Source organism: Lutra lutra, chromosome 2 (assembly GCF_902655055.1).
Source record: "Lutra lutra chromosome 2, mLutLut1.2, whole genome shotgun sequence".
Lineage (NCBI taxonomy): Eukaryota > Metazoa > Chordata > Mammalia > Carnivora > Mustelidae > Lutra > Lutra lutra.
The window spans coordinates 88427200-88454411 of NC_062279.1; the positions used below are offsets into that span (position 1 = coordinate 88427200).

Genomic DNA, 27212 nt, shown 5'->3' on the forward strand with positions numbered 1-27212 from the left:
AAATGTGACCTGAAGCCAGAATGAGAACAGGAAGGGAGAGCATCTGCCCCCATGTTTAACAAACAAGAAAGCCCCCAATGTGTCTTTATTTTTATCATCATTATTAAAAGACTTTTTCATTAAGATTACATCCAAAGACATAAATTCATTTACATAAAGCTACAATCAAGCTTTAAAAAAAAAAAAAGACTTTAAATATGGGATGCTTTACCTTTAACCATGGAAGGCTTTTTCACATTACTGAGGTTAGGCAGATCCCTTTTGCTTATAATATTCCTATAAGATATATTAACCAGGGAAATCTTATAAATTTTCCTGCAACTTAAAAATATACATTTATTTTTAGCATCCACAATCAAGTTTCAGTTCATTCTAACCTTGAAAACCACTGGTCACGTCCCATGAAACCATTAAATACTAATAGGTACAGACATACCAGACAATGACAGCAAAACACACTGGGTCCCTCTGGGATCTGTTCACAAACATCCCCTTCGAGCATGACAAACACACTCCTCCCAACAGCAGATGCTGTTCTGGGGCAAGCAAGCAGGAAGCTGGAGGCAGCTGATTTTTCCACTCTACATATGCTTTCTTACTGCCTCATCATCAAGAATTTTTTTTAACCAGTACTGCAAAGATTCTGTAACACCAGGAGCTCATCAAATTAAAGCTACTCTACAACAGGAGGGAGTGATGTGCAGATGAGGAAGCAGGGAGACTCTTTCATATCTAAGGTCATACCACCTTTGTCATCTGATTTGCTGTAGTTCCGTTGTGGGGAAGAGAAAATCCAGTTTGCTCTGTGTAATAAAATAAGCTAACCCAGTACTCTGTGTCCATTAAGAGTGAGATGAAGGCAGGAAACGGAATACATGCCAAAGGCAGCAAAACTGCTCTCTCCGAGCGGTCTGGCCCCTAAAATCCAATGGTTCCGAAGTAGAGTCAGAAGGTCGTGAGCTCATTCTCGAGCATCGCTATCTGTACTGACAACATATAGGCTCACCTAAGGTAGAACATGTACAGAAGCCTCTCTGAGAGAAGTGGTCATTCCTGCAACCATTTTTGGTATGTTGATCAGCATTCTGTGAGATCCTCCAGGGTCTGACAGCTAGCAGACGATGGATAGAGGGAGAAATCAGACCGTGGGCTAAGCACTGCTGAGTGCACTTATTTTCCTTGCCTCTGAACTGTATTCTGTCCCATGACTTAGCCTGCCTCTTTCTGGTTCGTTCATAAAAGTTGCCGTCAACCCCCCAGCAGCACGCAGGGCTGCTGCACAGACCCTGGAGGGCTCTGCAGCAAAGACAGCCCATGTAAACAGCCTTGTGATTCCTTCGGAGCCTCCTGCCATGGAATAAGCCATTCTTTTTCTACAGCTAAAAGGCAGTACCCAGGGAAGTTAAGTGTCAGAAGGTAAAAACAGAGACAGACTCTAGATTTAAACGTGGAGGGGAAAAAAAATACATATATAATTTTTCTTGAACAATCTCTAACCTTGAATGTACTCAAAGATTTTCTAATAAATCACATTTATTTTGCTGCAGGCACAAAAGCATAAATTCTGGTAAGTATATTGCCATGCTCGTTTCTGATATTTTTTTCCCAAAAGAGATCTGACATTTCTAGGGGACACAGTATCCCAGCACAGATATGGGAACCCTGCCATTAAAAAAAAAAAAAAAAAATGCTGCCTGCTGTGACTAGGAGATCACTTTCTTAAAGGGACCCCTTACCTATGCTACTGCAATGCCAATGTTTCTTCTAATCTCTTACCGACCCCTGTCCTGTGTTCCTCTCCCTGGCCTGAATTTAGCCTAGAATGTCTCTGCAAGAGTAGTGTCATTAGTTTTGCAACTAAGATACATAAATACCATTCTCTACTATAAATAAATATGATCCAAACTATTTATTTAAATTACACCTCTCAGGAAGTAAACATAAATGCATACTTAATGACGTGATTTTTTAATGTTTTATGGAACCTAGAGCATTTCTTAGATATAGGACTGAGGTCAGCACTTCTAACAAGCACAGCTGTTCGCTGTCTCTCTGTCTCTTTCTCTCTCTCTCTCTCTCTCTCTCCCCCCACTCTCTCCCTCTCCCCCCGCTGTTTTTCTCTTCCCTTCTTCTGTAGCTCTGCATTGGTCTAAAAACCCCTGGTCACAATAAGAAAGCTCCCTCCCACCCTCTGCCAACCCTCACTCCAAACACGAAGGTTTCCACACGCCCAAGTCTGGGGAGATGCTCCACACAGAAGGAAAGGCTGGTGGCTTCTTGCCTCAGAGGTACTTCACTTCATAAACCTGCTTTCCATCCCATCACTCCCACTTTTCCCATGCTCGCTCTCCCACCCCACCAGGAGCAATTAATAGGCATCACCCCACCCTCCAAAAAATAGGTTAGAACCCAGAAGGAGCAAAGAGCCACCTACCATTCCGTGCTTGAGAACTACGATCCTGATCCAGCAGTGTTTGCCCCAGAAATCCTCCCTACTTGTTTTTCATTAACCACATTCCAAATTGTAATAAGGAATAGATTCTTTGGAGGTGGGGAAATGGTTTAAAATTAATGATAGACAGGTGATTTCCAAGAAAACCCAATCTTAAAGTCACTCAAGCCCCGAAGAATTGAGGGGTGAGGAGAAAAAAGGAAAATTATAAAAATGAAAAAAGAAAAGAAAAAGGTAGGCATATAACAAGCACCACCCACCCCCATAAAAATAAAAAAAGAAGGGGAGGATTTTTTTTAAAAGAAGAAGAAGAAGAGTGGCTTGCTGAATCACCCTCTTTCACTGCCTGGAAACCATTGTGCAGCGTGATGCTGCCTGTACCATTGTGGAACCTACCAGAGGAGACGGACAGAGGGCTTGGGGAATGGGGTTGCTATGGCAACCGAAAGGAGCACACATGACGTCAAAGCCCAGAGAGGTCTAGGGAGGGGTGAGAGGGGGAAAGGGAAAGAGGAAAAAGTCTGTGTGCGGCTACAGCTGCTGTGTTTTCCGGTGAAATGAGGACCAGGCAAAATGGAAAGGAATGAGGTTTGCTGGCAGCCACTGTCAGGAACTACGACATCAGCAGCCCGTCGGCACAACCCAGAGAAACAATCTGCTCCATGCAGCCCTGGCCCTGTACACCGCAGGGCTGAGGAACAAACGCCTGCAGACCAAAACACCGGAAGAAATACAGTCAATCTCTGCTTTTCAACGCTCAGCTTTTTGCAAACAGCACAAAGTGAGACTTGTAGTCTCTCTCAATGTCAAAACAAACAAGGATGGTAATCACCTCAGCAGAGAAGTGAGCATCTGAGTCCCAGCCAGATCCCAGAGGTCATTTGCACAGCACTAGCCCTCTTCTCCGGTTCCTTGGTTTTTATAAAAATCATAAATTAATACCTACTACACCAAACTCAACAAACTGATTCTTCCACTCCAATCAGAACATGGTGGGGTGGGGGGGAGTACTGTTAATCTGAGTTAACAAACCAAGGGTTGTTTGTTTTTTCTATTGCAGATTATTCTCTGGAACACTGACACAAACCGTATTATTACTATCTGGGACAAATACCTCTATTTTATTTAAGTAATTTGCCCTGCTGCTGACTGTTAGAATATATTTGTAAATCTCCATACAGTTTTAGCATCTACAAGTAACACTCTTTCAGAAAGAGGACAATTAACCACTTCTACTATTGAAAAAAAAAACTACCAAATTTCTTTAACCTTTTTAAAATATTTCCTTTACACAAGGAAAATTTTCAATTCACATTTGACCTAACAAGCCTCAGGCCTTGGATTCTCAAGTTACATTATCTAATCAAATTTCTTTTTTGCTTAAACAACTTTGCGGTGGGTTTCTAAACATTGACACCAAGTAATGCTGAGTTTTATATCATTGTGCATTGTTTTAGAACTAGCATATTTACATGAAGAAGAGCCTTCTTCCATATGTTAAGAGAAAAGATATAATATGCAACAGATATAAACCAAGCAGTGATCGTAGGCACTAAAAGATCTTAAAACTGTGTGGGACTACTTCAGCTTTTGTATTCATCGTTGCCGCTGTTGTTTTTTTCAGGAGGGAATCAGGGGAAAAAAAGCTTGCATGAATTTTTCTGTCTTTTTAATCTATTGGCCAAGAAAAGGTTTTGGATATTGTTTTACTCTAATTTCAAGTTGAACAGGAATCGGTTATTAACTATTAGTCTTGGCAATGGGTCTATCTATAAGAAAACCATGTCACAAGCAAAAATATCTATTGATTAGCCAAGCAACTTTATAGTACAATATAATTAGCATTCATGGTTTTAAGTTATTGCATTCTAAGCTTTGATATCAAAAGTTAATTTTTAATAACTGGGTATCAATGAAAAAAAAATAGGACTCTTACATTGCAAACACAAAAATTAGAAATAAATTATGCACTGAAACATAAAAGCTAAAATCTATAAAGCTATTAGGATAAAATACATCTTGTAGAAGGAAAATTACTTTCTCATCTTGGAGTAAGCAAAGATTTCTTTGGGACACAGAAAGCACCATAAAAGAAAAAAAAAATAGACTTAAACAAAATCAAAAGCTTCCATTTATTCAAGTCACCATTAAGGAAATGAAAGAGACAAGCCACAGACTAAAAGAAAATAATCCTGATAAACAGCTGAAAATACTCTTGATATAATTATATGATACTATCAAATTCAAATACAAATTCTAGATTATATAAAAATATCCTACAACTCAATGATAAAACAATTTTTCTTAATGTCTGAGTAGGTAATTGACAAGGGAGAGTTATAAATAGTCGATAAGCACATTAAAAAGTGTTTAGCATCATTAATCATCAGAGAAATGCAAATTAAAACTGCAATCAATGCCATTTTATACCCATAAAATGACAAAAATTTAAAAAGACTAACAACACTAAATATTGGCTAAAATATAGAGAAACCAGAACTCTCCTACATTAATGGTGTAAGTATAAAATGATAAAACTACATTGAAAAAATGGTTTGGCAGTGTTGTTCTTTTCTTTTTAATGATAACCATATACCTACAGTATTACTCGACAATTCTATTGATAGTCACCGAAGAGAATAGAAACATATTTCCATTTAAAAAAAAAACAAAACTTGTACATAAATGTGTATGCCAGCTTTATTTATAATTGGTAAAAATTAGAAACAACTCAAAGTGCACCAACAGGAAAATGAATAAATTATGATATATTCATATAGTAGTATACTATTCAGCAATAAAAAAGAATGTCAACTAAGAATAGGTTAAAACCAACCATTTTCTTCCATTAGGTATTAATTCTTGATGACACAATTTATCAAGAATAATAGATACCAATATTGTTCATAGATTTGGAGGTAGATTTTACTATTTAGAGCTTTAAATCTCAACCAACTCATTTCTCTAATATTTAGATGATCAAAATGGTCTTTTGAGTCTATTCTTTAAAATATAAAAAAGTTAATTCCCTCAAATTAGATCATTTCATACAAGTCAGCTTTTAAAAAATCACACTAGGAGGGAGGAGCAAGATGGCAGAGGACTAGGATACCTAAATTTTGTCTGGTCCCAGGAATTCAGCTTGGTAGTTATCAAACCATTCTGAACACCAACAAAATCAACAGGAGATCAAAGAGAAGAAGAGCAGCAATTCTAGGAACAGAAAAGCAACCAGTTTCTAGAAGGTAGGATGTGTGAAGTGAACCTGAGGCAATATAGAGAAGAAAGACCATGGGGGGAGAGGCTGGCTCCCAGCAAGCAGTAGAGCAGCAGAGCACAAAATTGGAACTTTTATAGTTTGGGGGTTTATTTATTTATTTATTTATTTGTCAGAAAAGGAGAGAAGAAAGAGCATGAACAGGGGGAGCATTAGCCAGAAGGAGAAACAGGCTCCCCACTTTAGCAAGAAGCCTGACACAGGACTCAATACCAGGACCTTGGTACAATGACCTGAGCCAAAGGCAGACAATTAACCAACTGAGCCACCTAGGCATCCCCAAAATCAGAACGTTGAGAAGTCTTCTTCTCTGAGAGATGTCACTCCAGAGGCTAAGAGTAGGGTGGAATGGGTGGGTGGAACCCTGGCTGGGACACTGTGGTCTGAGGATCTGTGGGGCCACAAAAAGACCAGGGATGTCTGAGTGTGGCAGAGCTCCCAGGTATCAGAGCGGGGAGGCTGGCTACAGAGACTGGAGCAGAGGAGTGCACTCTCAGCTCAGGGTTACCTTAAATCATGATCCAATGCACACTCAGGCCACTCCTCTTCAAGAAGAAACCCCACAAGTGGCAGATCCAGGCAGACTCCCCGCTTCCTCCACTGGGAGGAGTGGCATGGGAATGTGTGGCAGGAATCTGCTGATTTTGGAGACTCCAAACAGGGCTGTACGCCAAGGATAGAAATGCTCACTCACAGTCCAGGTGAGCACAGAGTGCAGCCGGAAACCAGGGAGACATGAACGATTGACAACTTTTCTCTGAGGGTGCACGGAGGAGTGGGGCCAAGAGCCCACAGCTCCTCCGGGGCTGCAGATTGGGAGGCTAACATTTTTATTCCTGTCCTCCAAAACTTTACAGAAAACATTCAGGGAACAAAAGCTACTGAAAATGAACCACAGCAGTTTACTTAGCCTGGCCCTTGGCAAAGGCGGTGCAATTCCGCTTCAGGCAAAGATATTTGAGATCACTGCAATAGGCCTCTCCCCCAGAAGATCGGCAAGAACATCCAGCCAGGACCAAGTTTACTGATCAATGAGAACTCAAAAACACCAGTGCTAGGGGAACACCGCATAGAGAATTCATGTTTTTTCCCCATGATTCCACAGTCTTTTCAAAGTTAAACTTTTAAAATTTTCACCATTTTATTCTTTCACTATTTTTAATGTTTCCTCTTCCCTATTTTAACCTATTTTAAATATTGTATATTTTCAATATCTTTCTAAAAATCTTTTTTAATTTTCACTTTTTTAAATTTTTAAAAATTTTTTTTATTTTTTATTTTTTATAAACATATAATATATTTTTATCCCCAGGGGTACAGGTCTGTGAATTGCCAGGTTTACACACTTCACAGCACTCACCATAGCACATACCCTCCCCAATGTCCATAACCCCCCAACCCCCTTCCCCCCAGCAACCCTCAGTTTGTTTTGTGAGATTAAGAGTCACTTATGGTTTGTCTCCCTCCCAATCCCATCTTGTTTCATTTACTCTTCTCCTAACCCCTTAACCCCCCATGTTGCATCTCCTCTCCCTCATATCAGGGAGATCATATGATAGTTGTCTTTCTCCGATTGACTTATTTCGCTAAGCATGATACCCTCTAGTTCCATCCACGTCGTCGCAAATGGCAAGATTTCATTTCTTTTGATGGCTGGATAGTATTCCATTGTGTATATATACCACTTCTTCTTTATCCATTCATCTGCTGATGGACATCTAGGTTCTTTCCATAGTTTGGCTATTGTAGACATTGCTGCTATAAACATTCGGGTGCACGTGCCCCTTTGGATCACTACGTTTGATTCTTTAGGGTAAATACCAGCAATGCAATTGCTGGGTCATAGGATAGTTCTATTTTCAACTTTTTGAGGATCCTCCATGCTGTTTTACAGAGTGGCTGCAACAGCTTGCATTCCCACCAACAGTGTAGGAGGGTTCCCCTTTCTCCGTATCTTCGCCAGCATCTGTCATTTCCTAACTTCTTAATTTTAGCCATTCTGACTGGCGTGAGGTGATACCTCATTGTGGTTTTGATTTGTATTTCCCTGATGCCGAGTGATATGGAGCACATTGTCATGTGTCTGTTGGCCATCTGGATGTCTTCTTTGCAGAAATGTCTGTTCATGTCTTCTGCCCATTTCTTGATAGGATTATTTGTTCTTTGGGTGCTGAGTTTGCTAAGCTCTTTATAGATTTTGGACACTAGCCCTTTATCTGATATGTTGTTTGCAAATATCTTCTCCCATTCTGTCAGTTGTCTTTTGGTTTTGTTAACTGTTTCCTTTGCTGTGCAAAAGCTTTTGATCTTGATGAAATCCCAATAGTTCATTTTTGCCCTTGCTTCCCTTGCCTTTGGCGATGTTCCTAGGAAGATGTTGCTGCGGCTGAGGCCGAAGAGGTTGCTGCCTGTGTTCTCCTCAAGGATTTTGATGGATTCCTTTCTCACATTGAGGTCCTTCATCCATTTTGAGTCTATTTTTGTGTGTGGTGTAAGGAAATGGTCCAATTCCATTTTTCTGCATGTGGCTGTCCAATTTTCCCAACACCATTTGTTGAAGAGACTGTCTTTTTTCCATTGGACATTCTTTCCTGCTTTGTCGAAGATGAGTTGACCATAGAGTTGAGGGTCTATTTCTGGGCTCTCTATTCTGTTCCATTGATCTATGTGTCTGTTTTTGTGCCAGTACCATGCTGTCTTGATGATGACAGCTTTGTAATAGAGCTTGAAGTCTGGAATTGTGATGCCACCAACATTGGCTTTCTTTCTCAATATTCCTTTGGCTATTCTAGGTCTTTTCTGGTTCTATACAAATTTTAGGATTATTTGTTCCATTTCTTTGGAAAAAATGGATGGTATTTTGATAGGAATTGCATTAAATGTGTAGATTGCTTTAGGTAGCATAGACATTTTCACAATATTTATTCTTCCAATCCAGGAGCATGGAACATTTTTCCATTTCTTTGTGTCTTCCTCAATTTCTTTCATGAGTACTTTATAGTTTTCTGTGTATAGATTCTCAGCCTCTTTGGTTAGGTTTATTCCTAGGTATCTTATAGTTTTGGGTGCAACTGTAAATGGGATTGACTCCTTAATTTCTCTATCTTCTGCTTGTCGTTGGTGTAGAGAAATGCAACTGATTTCTGTGCATTGATTTTATATCCTGACACTTTACTGAATTCCTGTACAAGTTCTAGCAGTTTTGGAGTGGAATCTTTTGGGTTTTCCACATTTAGTATCATATCATCTGTGAAGAGTGATAGTTTGACTTCTTCTTTGCCGATTTGGATGCCTTTAATTTCCTTTTGTTGTCTTATTGCTGAGGCTAGGACTTCTAGTACTATGTTGAATAGCAGTGGTGATAATGGACATCCCTGCCGTGTTCCTGACCTTAGCGGAAAAGCTTTCAGTTTTTCTCCATTGAGAATGATATTTGCAGTGGGTTTTTCATAGATGGCTTTGATAATATTGAGGTATGTGCCGTCTATCCCTACACTTTGAAGAGTTTTGATCAGGAAGGGATGCTGTACTTTGTCAAATGCTATTTCAGCATCTATTGAGAGTATCATATGGTTCTTGTTCTTTCTTTTATTAATGTGTTGTATCACATTGATTGATTTGTGGATGTTGAACCAGCCTTGCAGCCCTGGAATAAATCCCACTTGGTCGTGGTGAATAATCCTTTTAATGTACTGTTGATCCTATTGGCTAGTATTTTGGCGAGAATTTTGCATCTGTGTTCATCAAGGATATTGGTCTGTAGTTCTCTTTTTTGATGGGATCCTTGTCTGGTTTTGGGTTCAAGGTGATGCTGGCCTCATAAAATGAGTTTGGAAGTTTTCCTTCCATTTCTATTTTTTGGAACAGTTTCAGGAGAATAGGAATAAGTTCTTCTTTAAATGTTTGGTAGAATTCCCCCCAGAAATCCGTCTGGCCTGGGCTTTTGTTTGTTTGGAGATTTTTGATGACTGTTTCAATCTCCTTACTGGTTATGGGTCTCTCAGGTTTTCTGAGTCTTCCTGGTTCAGTTGTGGTAGTTTATATGTCTCTAGGAATGCATCCATTTCTTCCAGATTGTCAAATTTGTTGGCATAGAGTTGCTCATAGTATGTTCTTATAATTGTCTGTATTTCTTTGGGGTTAGTTGTGATCTCTCCTCTTTCATTCATGATTTTATTTATTTGGGTCCTTTCTCTTTTCTTTTTGATAAGTCTGGCCAGGGGTTTATCAATCTTATTAATTCTTTCAAAGAACCAGCTCCTAGTTTCGTTAATTTGTTCTATTGTGGTTTTTTTTGTTTGTTTGTTTCTATTTCATTGATTTCTGCTCTGATCTTTATGATTTCTCTTCTCCTGCTGGGTTTAGGGTTTCTTTCTTGTTCTTTCTCCAGCTCCTTTAGGTGTAGGGTTAGGTTATGTACCTGAGACCTTCCTTGTTTCTTGAGAAAGGCTTATACCACTATATATTTTCCTCTCAGGACAGCCTTTGTTGTGTCCCACAGATATTGACCATGTGTTTTATCATTTGTTTCCATGAATTGTTTCAATTCTTCTTTAATTTCCTGGTTGACCCATTCATTCTTGAGAAGGATGCTGATTAGTTTCCATGTATTGGGGTTCATTCCAAATTTCCTCTTGTGATTGAGTTCTAGCTTCAGAGCATTGTGGTCTGAAAATAGGCAGGGAATTATCCCAGTCTTTTGATACCGGTTGAGACCCGATTTACGACCCAGGATGTGATCTATTCTGGAGAATGTTCCATGTGCGCTATAGAAGAATGTGTATTCTGTTGCTTTGGGATGAAATGTTCTGAATATATCTGTGATGTCCATCTGTACAGTGTGTCATTTAAGGCCTTTATTTTCTTGTTGATCTTTTGCTTGGATGATCTGTCCATTTCAGTGAAGAGAATGTTAAAGTTGCCTACAATCATTGTATTATTGTTGATGTGTTTCTTTGATTTTGTTATTAATTGGTTTATGTAGTTGGCTGCTCCCATGTTAGGGGCATAGATATTTAAAATTGTTAGATCTTCCTGTTGGACGGGCCCTTTGAGTATGATATAGTGTCCTTCCTCATCTCTTATTATAGACTTTGGCTTAAAATCTAATTGATCTGATATAAAGATTGCCACCCCAGCTTTCTTTTGATGTCCATCAGCATGGTAAATGGTTTTCCACCCCCTCACTTTAAATCCGGAGGTGTCTTTGGGTCTAAAATGAGTTTCTTGTAGACAGCATATTGATGGGTTTTGTTTTTTTATCCATTCTGATACCCTGTGTCTTTTGATTGGGGCATTTAGCCCATTCACATTCAGGGTAACTATTAAGAGATATGAATTTAGTGCCATTGTATTGCCTGTAAGGTGACTGTTACTGTATATTATCTCTGTTCCTTTCTGGTCTACTACTTTTAGGCTCTCTCCTTGCTTAGAGGACCCCTTTCAATATTTCCTGTAGAGCTGGTTTGGTGTTTGCAAATTCTTTCAGTTTTTGTTTGTCCTGGATGCTTTTAATCTCTCCTTCTATTTTCAATGATAGCCTAGCTGGATATAGTATTCTTGGCTGCATGTTTTTCTCGTTTAGTGCTCTGAATATATCATGCTAGCTCTTTCTGGCCTGCCAGGTCTCTGTGGATAAGTCTGCTGCAAATCTAATATTTTTGAAATTGTATGTTACAGACTTCTTTTCCCCGGCTGCTTTCAGGATTTTGTCTTTGTCACTAAGACGTGTAAATTTTACTATTAGGTGATGGGGTGTCGACCTATTCTTATTGATTTGGGGGGGTTCTCTGAACCTCCTGGATTTTGATGCTTGTTCCCTTTGCCATATTGGGGAAATTCTCTACAATAATTATCTCCAATATACCTTCTGCTGCCCTCTCTCTTTTTCTTCTGGAATCCCAATTATTCTAACATTGTTTCATCTTATGGTGTCACTTATCTCTCGAATTCTCCCCTCATGGTCCAGTAGCTGCTTGTCCCTCTTTTGCTCAGCTTTCTTTATTCTCTGTCATTTGGTCTTCTATATCACTAATTCTTTCTTCTGCCTCATTTATCCTAGCAGTCAGAGCCTCCATTTTTTATTCCACCTCATTAATAGCTTTTTTTTTCAACTTGGTTAGATTTTAGTTCTTTTATTTCTCCAGAAAGGGCTTTTGTATCTCCCAAGAGTGTTTCTCTAATATCTTCCATGCCTTTTTCGAGCCCGGCTAGAACCTTGAGAATTGTCATTCTGAACTCTAGATCTGACATATTACCAGTGTCTGTATTGATTAGGTGCCTAGCCTTCAGTACAGCCTCTTGTTCTTTTTTTTATGGTGAAGTTTTCCACCTTGTCATTTTATCCAGATAAGAGTATATGAAGGAGCAAGTAAAATACTAAAAGGATGGCAACAACCCCAGTAAAATATGCTTTAACCAAATCAGAAGAGATCCCAAATCATGAGGGGCGAGAAAGGGGATAAAAAGAAGTTCAGAAAGAAAAAAAAAAGAAAAAGAAAAAGAAAACAAAGAAAAATATAAAAAAGAAAAAAATATATAGATAGATAAGCTAGTTAAAAAACGTTAAAAAAGAAAAGGGTAAAGGTTAAAAAAAATTTGGCAGAAGAAGAGAAAAAAAATTGAAAAAGATTGAAAAAGAAAAAAAATTAAATTAACTCAAGGCTGAAGAATCATGGGGAGAAAGCCATGAGTTCCGTGCTTTGCTTTCTCCTCCTCTGGAATTCAGCTGCTCTCCTTGGTATTGAAACTGCACTCCTTGGTAGGTGAACTTGGTCCTGGCTGGATTTCTTGTTAATCTTCTGGGGAAGGGGCCTGTTGTAGTGATTCTCAAGTGTCTTTGCCCCAGGCGGAATTGTACCACCCTTACCAGGGGCCAGGCTGAGTAATCTGCTTGGGTTTGCTTTCGGAAGCTTTTGTTCCCTGAGCGCTTTCCGTAGAGTTCTGCAGGACGGGAATGAAGATGGCGGCCTCCCAGTCTCTGGCCCAGAGTAGCCGAGAGCCCTGGGCCCCACTCCTCAGTGCACCCTCAGAGAAAAGTGCCCAATTATTCCCGTCACCCTGGCTTCCAGCCACGCTCTGAGCTGACCGAGCCTGCGACCGGTTCAAGGTAAGCCTGAGCTGAGAGCTCACTCCTTGGCTCTGTCTCTGTAGCCGGCTTCCCCGTTCCAATACCTGCAAGCTCTGCAACACTCAGACACCCCTGATCCTTCTGTGACCCCGCATGGGCTTTACCCTGGTTAAGCCTCTGGAGCAATGTCCCTCAGTGGAACAGACTTTTAAAAGTCCTGATTTTGTGCTCCTTTGCTCTTTTGCTTGATGGCAGCCAGCCCCTCCCCCCGCGATCTATCTTCCCGTCGCTTTGGATTCACTTCTGCGCCAGTCCTACCTTTCAGAAAGTGGTTGATTTTCTGTTTCTAGAATTGCTGTTCTTCTTCTCTTCGATCTCCCATTGGATTTGTAGGTGTTTGTAATCTTTAGATAAGCTATCTAGCTGATCTCCTGTTACCTGAAGTAGTCTCAGCCTGCTACTTCTCCGCCATCCTGACTCCTCTTTTACCTAATTTTCATTTTTATAGTCATATTCTATCCCTTCATTGTATTTAACCTTATTTTTTGTATACAGGTAAGTTATTATTTCTTTAAAATTTTGGGATACAATTTCTTCTAACACACCAAAATTCAACCTAAATCTAGTGTATGGCTCTGTTCTACTCTCCAGATGAATCACATTCTCTTCTTTTTTTTTTTTCCAACTAATTACTTACCTTATCAATCCCTTTTTTTTTTAATTTTTTTAAATTTTCATCTTTACACTCATATTCTGTGTGTGTGAGTATGTGTGTGGGTGTGTGTCTTTCTTTAAGATTTTGGGAGGCAGTTTCTTCTAACAGACCAAAATACACCCCAAATCAAGTGTGTGTCTGTTCTATTCACCAGATTAATCATACTTTTTTTTTTCCCCTTTCTTTCTCCCTCTGGCTTCTGGTCTCTTCTGATTTGGTTAGTGTATATTTTTCTGGGGTATTTGTTACACTTTTAGCATTTTGTTCTCTCATTCATCTATTCTTCTCTGGACAAAATGACAAGGCTGAAACACTCACTGAAAAAAAAAAAAGAACAAGACGCAGTAATGTCTGCTGGGCAATGTCTGTCAATACAGACATTGGTAATATGTCAGAACTAGAGTTCAGAATGACGATTATAGTTGGGCTTGGAAAAACCTAGAAGATACTACAGAATCTCTTTCTGGAGAAATAAAAGAACTAAAATCTACCCAAGTTGAAATTTAAAAAAGCTATTAATGAGGTGCAATAAAAAACGGAGGCTCTTACTGTTAGGATAAATGATGCAGAAGAGAGAATTAGTGATACAGAAGACCAAATGATGGAAAATAAAGAAGCTGAGAAAAAGAGAGACAAACAACACTGGATCACAGGGGGAGAATTCGAGAGATAAGTGATACCATAAGACAAAACAATATTAGAATATTTGGGATCCCAGTAGAAGGAGAGAGAGAGAGGGGCAGAAGGTATATTGGAGCAAATTTTAGCACAGAATGTCCCTAATTTGGGGAAGGAAACAAGCATCAGAATCCAGGAGGCACAGAGAACTCCCCTCAAAATCAATAACAATAGGTGCACACTCCATCATCTAGTAAAACTTACAAGTCACAGAGACAAAGAGAAAAATCCTGAAAAGAGCTCAGGACAAGAGGCTTGTAACATACAATGGCAGATATATTAGATTGGCAACAGACCTATCCACAGAGACTTAGCAGACCAGAAAGGACTGGCATGATATATTCATAGCACTAAATGAGATAAATATGCAGCCAAGAATATTATATCCAGCTAGGCTGTCATTGAAAATAGAAGGAGAAATAAAAAGCTTCCAGGAAAAACAAAAACTAAAAGAATTTGCAAACAGCAAGCCAGCTCTACAGGAAATATTGAAAGGAGTCCTCTAAGCAAAAGACAGCCTAAAAGTAACATAAACCAGAAAGGAACAGAGACAATATACAGTAACAGTCATCTTACAGGCAATACAATGTCACTAAATTCATATCTTTCAATAGTTATCCTGAATGTAAATGGGCTAAATACCCCAATCAAAAGACACAGGCTATATGCTATCTGAAAGAAACTCATTTTACCCAAAGACACCTCCAGATTTAAAGTGAAGGGGTAGAAAACAACTTACTATGCTAATGGACATTAAAAGAAAGCTGGGGTTATAATCCTATCAGACAAATTAGGTTTTAAGCCAAAGACTATAATAAGAGATGAGGAAGGACACTATATCATACTTAAAGGGTCTCTCCAACAAGAAGATCTAACAATTTTTAATACCTATACCCCTAACATGGGAGGAGCAAACTGTATAAAGCAGTTAGTAACAAAATCAAAGAAAGACATTGACAATAAAACAATAATAGTAGGGGACTTTAACACTACCCTCACGGAAATAGAACATCTAAGCAAAAGATCAACAAGGAAATAAAGGTCTTAAATGACACACTGGACCAGATGAACATCACAGATATATTCAGAACACTTCATCCCAAAGCAATAGAATATACATCCCTCTCCAGTGTACATGGAACATTCTCCAGAATAGATCACATCCTGGGTAACATATCAAGTCTCAGCTGATACCAAAACTTTATGATCATTCCCTGCATATTTTCAGGCCACAATGCTCTGAAGTTAGAACTCAATCACAAGAGGAAAGTTGGAAAGAACTCAAATACATGGAGGCTAAAGAGCACCCTACTAAAGAATGAATGGGTCAATCAGGGAGTTAAAGAAGATGTAAAATTAAAACTCCATGGAAACAAATGAAAATGAAAACACAACTGTTCAAATGTTTGGGATGCAGCAAAGGCAGTCCTGAGAGAAAAGTGTATAGTGATACAAGCCTTTCTCAAAAAACAAGAAAGTTCTCAAATACACAACCTAACCCTACACCTAAAGAAGCTAGAGAAAGAACGGCAAAGAAAGCCTAAACCCAGCAGGAGAAGAGAAATCATAAAGATCAGAACAGAAATCAATAAAATAGAAACTAAAAAATTTGTAGAACAGATCAATGAAACTAGGAGATGGTTCTTTGAAAGAATTAATAAGATTGATAAACCCCTGGACAGACTTATCAAAAAGAAAAGAGAAATGAATAAATGAATAAGATCATAAATGAAAGAGGAGAGATCACAACCAACACCAAAGAAATACAAACAATTTTAAGAACATGTTAAGAAAAACTATACGCCAGCAAATTTGACAAACTGGAAGAAATGGATGCATTCCTAGAAACTTAGAAATGACCAAAACTGAGCCAGGAAGAAATAAAAAACCTGAACAGACCCATAACCAGTAAGGAGATTGAAGCAGTCATCAAAAATCTCCCAATAAACAAGAGAGCCAGAGAGCTCAGGGGGCCAGAGAGCTTCCCAGGGGGATTCTACCAAACATTTCAAGAAGAATTATTTCCTATTCTCCTGAAACTGTTCCAAAAAATAGAAATGGAAGGAAAACTTCCAAACTCATTTTATGAGGCCAGCATCACCTTGATCCCAAAACCAGACAAAGACCTCATCAAAAAGGAGAATTACAGATCAATATCCTTGATAAACACGGATGCAAAAATTCTCATCAAAATAATAGCCAAGAAGATCCAACAGTACTTTAAAAGGATTATTCACACCGACCAAGTGGGATTTAATCTTGAGCTGCAAGGTTGGTTCAACATCCACAAATCAATCAATGTGATACAGTACATTGATAACGGAAAGAACAAGAACCATATAATACTCTCAATAGATGCTGAAAAAGCATTTGACAAAGCACAGCATCCTTTCTTGATCAAAATTCTTCAAAGCATAGGGATAGAGAATACATTCCTCAATATTGTCAAAGCCATCTATGAAAAGCCCACAATGAATGTCATTCTCAATGCAGAAAATCTGAGAACTTTTCCCCTAAAGTTAGGAACACAGCAGGGATGTCTACTATCATCACTGCTATTCAACATAGTACTAGAAGTCCTAGCCTCAGCAATCAGACAACAAAAAGAAATTAAAGGCATCCAAATCAACAAACAAGAAGTCAAACTATCACTCTTTGCACATGATATTATACTCTATGTGGAAAACCATAAAGACTCCATGCAAAAACTGCTAGAACTCATACAGGAATTCAGTAAAGTGTCAGGATATAAAATCAACACACAGAAATCAGTTGCATTTCTATACACCAACAGAAAGACAGAAAGAGAAATTAAGGAGTCAATCCCATTTACAATTTCACCCAAAACCATAAGATACCTAGGAATAAACCTAACCAAAGAGGCAAAGAATCTGTACTCAGAAAACTATAAAGTACTAATGAAAGAAATTGAGGAAGACACAAAGAAATGGAAAAACATTCCATGCTTATGGATCAGAAGAACAAATATTATGAAACTGTTCATGCTACCTAAAGCAATCTACACATTTAATGTAATCCCTATCAAAATACCATCAATTTTTTTCAAAGAAATGGAATAAATAATCCTAAAATTTATATGGAACCAGAAAAGAGCCTGAATAGCCAGAGGAATGTTGGCAAAGAAAACCAAAGTTGGTGGCATCACAATTCCAGACTTCAACTTCTATTACAAAGCTGTCATCATCAAGACGGTATGGTACTGGCACAAAAACAGACACATGGATCAATCGAACAGAAATGAACCCTTAATTCTATGGTCAACTAATCTTTGACAAAGCAGGAAAGAATGTCCAATGGAAAAAAGACAGTCTCTTCAACAAATGGTGTTAGGGAAATTGGACAGCCACACGTAGAACAATGAAACCACCATTTCCTTACACCACACATAAAAATGGATGCCAAATGGATGAAAGAACTCAATGTGATACAGGAATCCATCAAAATCCTCGAGAACACAGCCTGCAAACTCTTCAACCTCAGCCGCAGCAGCTTCTTCCTAGAAACATCGCCAAAGGCAAGGGAAGCAAAGGCAAAAATGAACTATTGAGACTTCATCAAGATCAAAAGCTTTTGCACAGCAAAGGAAACAGTCAACAAAACCAAAAGACAACTGACAGAATGGGAGAAGATATTTGCAAATGACATATCAGATAAAGGGCTAGTATCCAAAATCTATAAAGAACTTAATCAAACTCAACACCCAAAGAACAAATAATCCAATCAAGAAATGGGCAGAGGACATGAACAGACATTTCTGCAAAGAAGACATCCAGATGGCCAACAGGCACATGAAACAGTGCTCCACATCACTCGGCATCAGGGGAATACAAATCAAAACCACAATGAGATACCACCTCACACCAGTCACAATGGCTAAAATTAACCAGTCAGGAAATGACAGATGCTGGCAAGGATGTGGAGAAAGGGGAACCCTCCTACACTGTTGGTGGGAATGCAAGCTGGTGCAGCCACTCTGGAAAACAGCATGGAGGATCCTCAAAGAGTTGAAAATAGAGCTACCCTATGACCCAGCAACTGCACTACTGGATATTTACCCTAAGGATACGAATGTTGTGATCCAAAGGGGCATGTGAACCTGAATGTTCATAGCAGAAATGTCCACAATAGCCAAACCATGAAAGAACATAGATGTCCATCAACAGATGAATGGATAAAGAAGAAGTGGTATAAATATATAATGGAATACTATGCAGCCATCAAAAGAAATGAAATCTTGCCATTTGCAATGACGTGGATGGAACTAGAGGATATTATGCTGAGTGAAATAAGTCAATCAGAGAAAGACAAATATCATATGATCTCGCTGATATGAGGAATTTAAGAAGCAAGATGGGGAATTTGGGGAGTAGGAAAGGAATAAATGAAAGAAGATGGGACTGGGAGGAAGACAAACCATAAGAGACTCTTCATCTCACAAAACAAACTGAGGGTTGCCAAGGGGAGGGGTGGGAGAGTGTGGTTGGGTTATGGATATTGGGAAGGGTGGTGTATGCTATGGTGAGTGCTGTGAAGTGTGTAAACCTCGCAATTCACAGACCTGTACCCGTAGGGCTAATAATACATTATATTTTAATTCAAAAATTTAAAAATTTAAAAAAAGAAAGCCTTTGCACAGCAAAGGAAACAGGCAACAAAACCAAAAGACAACTGACAGAATGGGAGAAGATATTCACAAATGATATATCAGATAAAGGGCTGGTATGCAAATCTATAAAGAACTTATCAAACTCAGCACCCAAAAAACAAATAATTCAACCAATAATGGGCAGAAGGCCTAAACAGACATTTCTGTAAAAAAGACATCCAAATGGCCAACAGACACATGAAACAATGCTCAACATCACTCAGCATCAGGGAAATACAAATCAAAACCACAGTGAAATACCACCTCACACCAGTCAGAATGGCTAAAATTAACCAGTCAGGAAATGACAGATGTTGGCAAGGATGCAGAGAAAGAGGAACCCTCCTACACTGATGGTGGGAATGCAAGTTGGTATAGCCACTCTGGAAAACAGTATGGAGGGTCCTCAAAAAGCTGAAAATAGAGCCACCTATAACCAGCAACTGCACTACTGGGTATTTACACCAAAGATACAAATGTAGTGATCCAAATAGGCACATGTGCCCCAATGTTTATAGCAGCAATGTCCACAGCCAAACTATGGAAAGAACCTAGAGGCCCATCAAAAGATGAATGGATAAAGATGTGGTGTGTGTGTGTGTGTATGTGTGTATGTGTGTGTGTGTATGTGTGTGTGTGTGTATGTATGTGTATGTGTGTGAGTGTGTGTGTGTGTGTGTGTATATGTTGGAATACTATGTAGCCATCAATAAAACCCCAATATCTTGTCATTTACAATGACATGGATGGAACTAGAGGTTATTATGCTAAGTGAAATAAGTCAATCAGAGAAAGACAATTATCATATGATCTCACTGATATGAGGAATTTAGGAAACAAGACAGAGGATCATAAGGGAAGCTTGGGAAAAATTAAACAAGATAAAACCAGAGAGGGAGACAACCATAAGAGACTTTTAAACTCAGGAGACAAACTGAGGGTTGCTGGTAGGGGGATGGGGTGGCTAGGTAATGGACTTTGGGGTGGGTATGTGTTACGGTGAGAAAAAAAATAAGTAAATAAAATATGAAAGAAAATGATAAAAAATAATAAGTTTTTAAAAATCTACACTAAATAGATGCCATTCCTGATTGAAGAAAACAAAAACTTTACTTTTTTTAAAAAGATTTTTTATTTATTTATTTGACAGACAGAGATCACAAGTAGGCAGAGAAGCAGGCAGAGAGAGAGGAGGAAGCAGGCTCCATTCTGAGCAGAGAGCCCGATGTGGGGCTCGATCCCAGGACTCTGAGATCATGACCTGAGTTGAAGGCAGAGGCTTTAACCCACTGAGCCACCCAGGTGCCCCAAAAACTTACTTAAAGCCCTCAATAAGATAATCTTAATGTAAATCTCTATTGCACTTTCTCAATCCAATGCAATATGTTTAGGACCTCCCTTCACTATATCCTACCTCAAACTTGACTGTAACTTAATCTTTCTTAGTTTTCATTGTCTTCCCTGAAAGTTCCCTTTTTCAGGAGTCTGTTATATTTTTTTATACTTGGTAGGTGATCAGTAAGGTTATATAATTCTTTTACCAGTCATCAAAATTTTTATCTCGGGTATTATTATGGAGTGTTAAGTATTGAGATATCCAATATTAAATAGGTAGCTTCTGTTACAAACTTAATATTGAAACATTAACTTTTTTAAACTCTTTTCAAAGTGTTTTGAAATGAAACTATTTAATCTAGAAGTCTGACCTGAAATTCCATCAGTACTATCAACTGGGAAGATTTTAGAAAGAAGAGTTTTAAGAGAATAAATGAATATAAGTTCTTATCTTCAAAAGCACAGAATTGTAGTTACTATTTTTTTAAAGATTTTTATTTATTTATTTGATATACAGAGATTACAACTAGGCAGAGAGGCAGGCAGAGAGAGAGGAAGAAGCAGGTTCCCTGCTGAGCAGAAAGCCCAATGTGGGGCTCGATCCCAGGACCCTGAGACCATGACCTCAGCTGAAGGCAGAGGCTTTAACCCACTGAGCCACCCAGGCGCCCCTGTAGTTACTATTTCTTATATACAACTTTACTTAATAGCACGTTTGTAGTCAGTGATGGAACTGAAGATTTGCAGGAATATTTCTTGTTCTCTAAATATGGAGATCTCCTTTCACTTACAAATGAAAACTTTGTGATATTACATCTTCAGAATTAACTACTGAAACATGCAATAACAGTGATGAATCTCAAAAACATGCTAAGTGGGAAAAAGTGAGACAAAAGAGAGCATTAACTTTATAAATCCATTTATAAAAAGTTCTAGAACAAAGAAAATTGTTCTGTGCTGATGAAAATCAGATGGCCTGGTGGAGCCACAGGGTTGAAGATTGTGGTGAGTGCAAGAGGAAAATTTCTGTAATGATGAAATGTTCTGCATCGCAATAGAGGTGTAAGTTATTACATAGGTCTAACCATTTGTCAGAACTCCTCGAAGCATAATTCCTAAGATTAGTGCATTTCACTCTATGTAAATTGAACCACCAAGAAGATGAAAATTGCTGTGGACAATGAGTTAAAGCTCCTCCTAAACCTGAAAATCTGGCCCCATACCATGAATCTTGATTTTGCAGACCCAAGCAAACCCACCAAAGGAAAGGCCATAATCAGTGTCAATAGAATCTTAAGAGATCTAATCGATCCTCCAAAGTGAAGCAGAGAATTGAGGTTTACCTAACAAATAAGAAATAAGAATTCAGGCATTAAAAATCCAGATTTTTCAGAGAAGGCTGGGAAGAAGCGTATCCTTAGGTTCTGCTGTAGGAACTACCTTTCAGTGTCAGGACATGAGACTCTGGAAGAAATGATGGTACTGATGAACTGGCTTTCCAAACAGTAAGTGGGAAGGGACTGGAATAGGGGAACACAAAGGAATCAAGCTAGTGAAATTGGAGTAAGAATTCCATTTCTGAATCCAAGTGGGGACTTCACAGTAAAATCAATAACTGCACTAAGATATCTTATCAAAATTGGTCCTAGAGTAGGTTACGAACTCATATCCATTTGCCAGAAACTTCCCAAGTATTAGCAAGTTCCATATACCAAGAAACTCCTTGGTCCCAGGCAAACTAGGAAGGCTTATCATCCTATCCCAAAGTCCAAAATGGACTTGAACCCTTAGATGAGAATTAAAGGTCCCAGCTTCAAAAGTTACAAAAGGAAGAAGTCAAGAATTGTAACAGTGGTGTTGCTAAAGAAGAGTGTCACCTAGCTACACTTTCAACAATTAGATTATTATGCCATGAATTAAGATGGTGGCAAAAGGATGCAAATGGTTTGGTAAAAACAAGCAAAATTATGAAAGATAAATCAGTAGAACTGGGTGACTGAATAAATATGAGGGGAATGCAAAGGGTCAGTGTTCACTCATATTCTCTGTCATTTCAAGATATATAATAATGTATTTTCTCAGAGAGTCAGTCATGTATTTTTTATGATGCTTCCACCTGGGACACACTAGTCATTTGCAAAACTACTTCATAATTTAAAAATTTCAGAAGCCACATTCAGTTTCTCCCTTCTGAAAAATTATATTTCATATTATTAAATTAAAAGTACTAAAAAACTGGAAGTTAAAAAAAACTAAATTTCTCAAAATTGAATCAAAATGTATATCCTAAAATAATTTTTCAAATGAATTTTATATTTTTTGCCCCTTTTTTATTATTTTTTATATTTAATAAACATATATTTTATTCCCAGGGGTACAGGTCTGTGAATCGCCAGGTTTACACACTTCACAGCACTCACCATAGCACATACCCTCCCCAGTTTCCATAACCCCACCCCCCTCTCCTGACCCTCCTCCTCCCAGCAACCCTGTTTGTTTTGTGAGATTAAGAGTCATTTATGGTTTCTCTCCCTCCCGATCCCATCCGGTTTCATTTATTCTTTTCCTACCCCCCTAATGACCCCCCACATTGCATCTCCACTTCCTCATATCAGGGAGATCATATGAGAGTTGTCTTTCTCCAATTCACTTATTTCACTAAGCATGATACCCTCCAGTTCCATCCACATAATCACAAATGGCACGATTTCATTTCTTTTGATGGATGCATAGTATTCCATTGTGTATATATACCACTTCTTCTTTATCCATTCATCTGTTGATGGACATCTAGGTTCTTTCCATAGTTTGGCTATTGTAGACATTGCTGCTATAAACATTCGGGTGCACATGCCCCTTCAGATCACTACATTTGTATCTTTAGGGTAAATACCCAGTAGTGCAATTGCTGGGTCATAGGGTAGCTCTATTTTCAACGCTTTGAGGAACCTCCCTGTTGTTTTCCAGGGTTGCTGCACCAGCTTGCATTCCCACCAACAGTGTAGGAGGGTTCCCCTTTCTCTGCATCCTCGCCAGCATCTGTCATTTCCTGACTTGTTAATTTTAGCCATTCTGACTGGTGTGAGGTGATATCTCACTGTGGTTTTGATTTGTATTTCCCTGATGCCAAGTAATGTGGAGAACTTTTTCATGAGTCTGTTGGCCATCTGGATGTCCTCTTTGCAGAAATGTCTGTCCATGTCCTCTGCCCATTTCTTGATTGGATTCTTTGTTCTTTGGGTGTTGAGTTTGATAAGTTCTTTATAGATTTTGGACACTAGCCCTTTATCTGATATGTCATTTGCAAGTATCTTCTCCCATTCTCTCAGTTGTCTTTAAGTTTTGTTAACTGTTTCCTTTGCTGTGCAAAAGCTTTTGATCTTGATGAAATACCAATAGTTCATTTTTGTCCTTGGTTCCCTTGCCTTTCGCGATGTTTCTAGGAAGAAGCTGCTGCAGCTGAGGTTGAAGAGTTTGCAGGCTGTGGTGCAAGGATTTTGATGGATTCCTTTCTCACATTGAGGTCCTTCATCCATTTTGAGTCTATTTTCATGTGTAGTGTAAGGAAATGGTCCAATATTATTTTTCTGCATATGGCTGTCCAATTTTCCCAACACGATTTATTGAAGAGGCTGTCTTTTTTCCACTGGACATTCTTTCCTGCTTTATCGAAGATTTGTTGAACATAAAGTTGAGGGTCTATTTCTGGGCTCTCTATTCTGTTCCATGAATCTATGTGTCTGTTTTTGTGCCAGTACCATGCTGTCTTGATGATGACAGCTTTGTAATAGAGCTTGAAGTCCGGAATTGTGATGCCACCAACACTGGCTTTCTTTTTCAATATTTTGTTGGCTATTTGAGCTCTTTTCTGGTTCCATATAAATTTTAGGATTATTTGTCCCATTTCTTTGAAAAAAATGGGTGGGATTTTGATAGGGATTGCATTAAAAGTGTAGATTGCTTTAGGTAGCATAGATATTTTCACAATATTTGTACTTCCAATCCAGGAGCATGGAACATTTTTCCATTCCTTTTGTATTAATTTCTTTCATGAGTACTCTATAGTTTTCTGAGTATAGATTCTTAGCCACTTTGGTTAGGTTTATTCCTAGGTATCTTATACTTTTGGGTGCAATTGTAAATGGGATGGACTCCTTAATTTCTCTTCTTCTGTCTTGGTGGTGTAGAAAAATGCAACTGATTTCTGTGCATTGATTTTATATCCTGACACTTTACTGAGTTCCTGTACAAGTTCTAGCAGTTTTGGAGTGGATTCTTTTGGCTTTCCTATATATAGTATCATATGATCTGCAAAGAGTGATAGTTTGACTTCTTCTTTGCCAATTTGGATGCCTTTAATTTATTTTTGGTGTCTGATTGCTGAGGCTAGGACTTCTAGTACTATGTTGAATAGCAGTGGGGGATAATGGACATCCCTGTCGTGTTCCTGACCTTAGCGGAAAAGCTTTCAGTTTTTCTCCATTGAGAATGATATTTGCGGTGGGTTTCTCATAGATGGCTTTGATGATATTGAGGTATGTGCCCTCTATCCCTACACTTTGCAGAGTTTTGATAAGGGATAGTGTACTTTGACAAATGCTGTTTCAGCATCTATTGAGAGTGTCATATGGTTCTTGTTCTTTCTTTTATTAATGTGTTGTATCACATTGATTGATTTGTGGATGTTGAACCAACCTTGCATGCCAGGAATAAATCCCACTTGGTTGTTGTGAATAATCCTTTTAAAGTACTGTTGGATCCTATTGGCTAGTATTTTGGCGAGAATTTTTGCACCTATGTTCATCAAGGATATTGGTCTGTAATTCTCTTTTTTGATGGGATCCTTGTCTGGTTTTGGGATCAAGGTGATGCTGGCCTCATAAAATGAGTTTGGAAGTTTTCCTTCCATTTCTATTTTTTGGAACAGTTTCAGGAGAATAAGAATTAATTCTTCTTGAAATGTTTGGTAGAATTCCCCCCAGGAAGCCGTCTGGCCTGGGCTTTTGTTTGTTTGGAGATTTTTTTTTAAAGATTTTATTCATTTATTTGACAGATAGAGATCATAAGTAGGCAGACAGGCAGGCAGAGAGAGAGGAGGAAGCAAGCTCCCTGCTGAGCAGAGAGCCTGATGCGGGGCTCGATCCCAGAACCCTGAGATCATGACCTGAGCCGAAGGCAGAGGCTTAATCCACTGAGCCACCCAGGTGCCCCTGTTTGGAGATTTTTGATGACTGTTTCAATCTCCTTACTGGTTATGGTTCTCTTCAGGTTTTCTATTTCTTCCTGGTTCAGTTGTGGTAGTTTATATGTCTCTAGGAATGCATCCATTTCTTCCAGATTGTCAAATTTGTTGGCGTAGAGTTGCTCATAGTATGTTCTTATAATTGTCTGTCTTTCTTTGGTGTTAGTTATGATCTCTCCTCTTTCATTCATGATTTTATTTATTTGGGTCCTTTCTCTTTTCTTTTTGATAAGTCTGGCCAAGGGTTTATCAATCTTATTAATTCTTTCAAAGAACCAGCTCCTAGTTTCGTTAATTTGTTCTATTGTTGTTGTTTTTTTTTTTTTTTTGGTTTCTATTTCATTGATTTCTGCTCTGATCTTTATGATTTCTCTTCTCCTGCTGGGTTTAGGGTTTCTTTCTTGTTCTTTCTCCAGCTCCTTTAGGTGTAGGGTTAGGTTGTGTACCTGAGACCTTTCTTGTTTCTTGAGAAAGGCTTGTACCGCTATATATTTTCCTCTCAGGACTGCCTTTGTTGTGTCCCACAGATTTTGAACCATTGTGTTTTCATTATCATTTGTTTCCATGAATTGTTTCAATTCTTCTTTAATTTCCTGGTTGACCCATTCATTCTTGAGAAGGATGCTGATTAGTTTCCATGTATTGGGGTTCATTCCAAATTTCCTCTTGTGATTGAGTTCTAGCTTCAGAGCATTGTGGTCTGAAAATAGGCAGGGAATTATCCCAGTCTTTTGATACCGGTTGAGACCCGATTTACGACCCAGGATGTGATCTATTCTGGAGAATGTTCCATGTGCGCTATAGAAGAATGTGTATTCTGTTGCTTTGGGATGAAATGTTCTGAATATATCTGTGATGTCCATCTGTACAGTGTGTCATTTAAGGCCTTTATTTTCTTGTTGATCTTTTGCTTGGATGATCTGTCCATTTCAGTGAAGAGAATGTTAAAGTTGCCTACAATCATTGTATTATTGTTGATGTGTTTCTTTGATTTTGTTATTAATTGGTTTATGTAGTTGGCTGCTCCCATGTTAGGGGCATAGATATTTAAAATTGTTAGATCTTCCTGTTGGACGGGCCCTTTGAGTATGATATAGTGTCCTTCCTCATCTCTTATTATAGACTTTGGCTTAAAATCTAATTGATCTGATATAAAGATTGCCACCCCAGCTTTCTTTTGATGTCCATCAGCATGGTAAATGGTTTTCCACCCCCTCACTTTAAATCCGGAGGTGTCTTTGGGTCTAAAATGAGTTTCTTGTAGACAGCATATTGATGGGTTTTGTTTTTTTATCCATTCTGATACCCTGTGTCTTTTGATTGGGGCATTTAGCCCATTCACATTCAGGGTAACTATTAAGAGATATGAATTTAGTGCCATTGTATTGCCTGTAAGGTGACTGTTACTGTATATTATCTCTGTTCCTTTCTGGTCTACTACTTTTAGGCTCTCTCCTTGCTTAGAGGACCCCTTTCAATATTTCCTGTAGAGCTGGTTTGGTGTTTGCAAATTCTTTCAGTTTTTGTTTGTCCTGGATGCTTTTAATCTCTCCTTCTATTTTCAATGATAGCCTAGCTGGATATAGTATTCTTGGCTGCATGTTTTTCTCGTTTAGTGCTCTGAATATATCATGCTAGCTCTTTCTGGCCTGCCAGGTCTCTGTGGATAAGTCTGCTGCAAATCTAATATTTTTGAAATTGTATGTTACAGACTTCTTTTCCCCGGCTGCTTTCAGGATTTTGTCTTTGTCACTAAGACGTGTAAATTTTACTATTAG

The 27212-nt window shown here is 38.6% G+C and overlaps 1 protein-coding gene across 13 annotated transcripts in view; it reads right to left on the reverse strand.

The window, feature by feature from the left end:
• The window catches only part of MAPK10 (mitogen-activated protein kinase 10), a 598365-nt gene that overhangs the window by 326841 nt on the left and 244312 nt on the right, over positions 1–27212 (reverse strand). For 2 of the 13 annotated variants that reach the window (XR_007125159.1, XR_007125160.1), the window contains exon 1: positions 2435–2960. The exons of 3 other annotated variants lie outside the window; for them this stretch is intronic. The gene's annotated coding sequence lies outside the window, so the exon portion shown is untranslated. Of the gene's footprint in view, positions 1–436; positions 529–2434; positions 2961–27212 lie in introns of those variants that run through there. 8 more of the 13 variants (XM_047717907.1, XM_047717908.1, XM_047717897.1 and 5 more) reach the window with 7 other exon arrangements.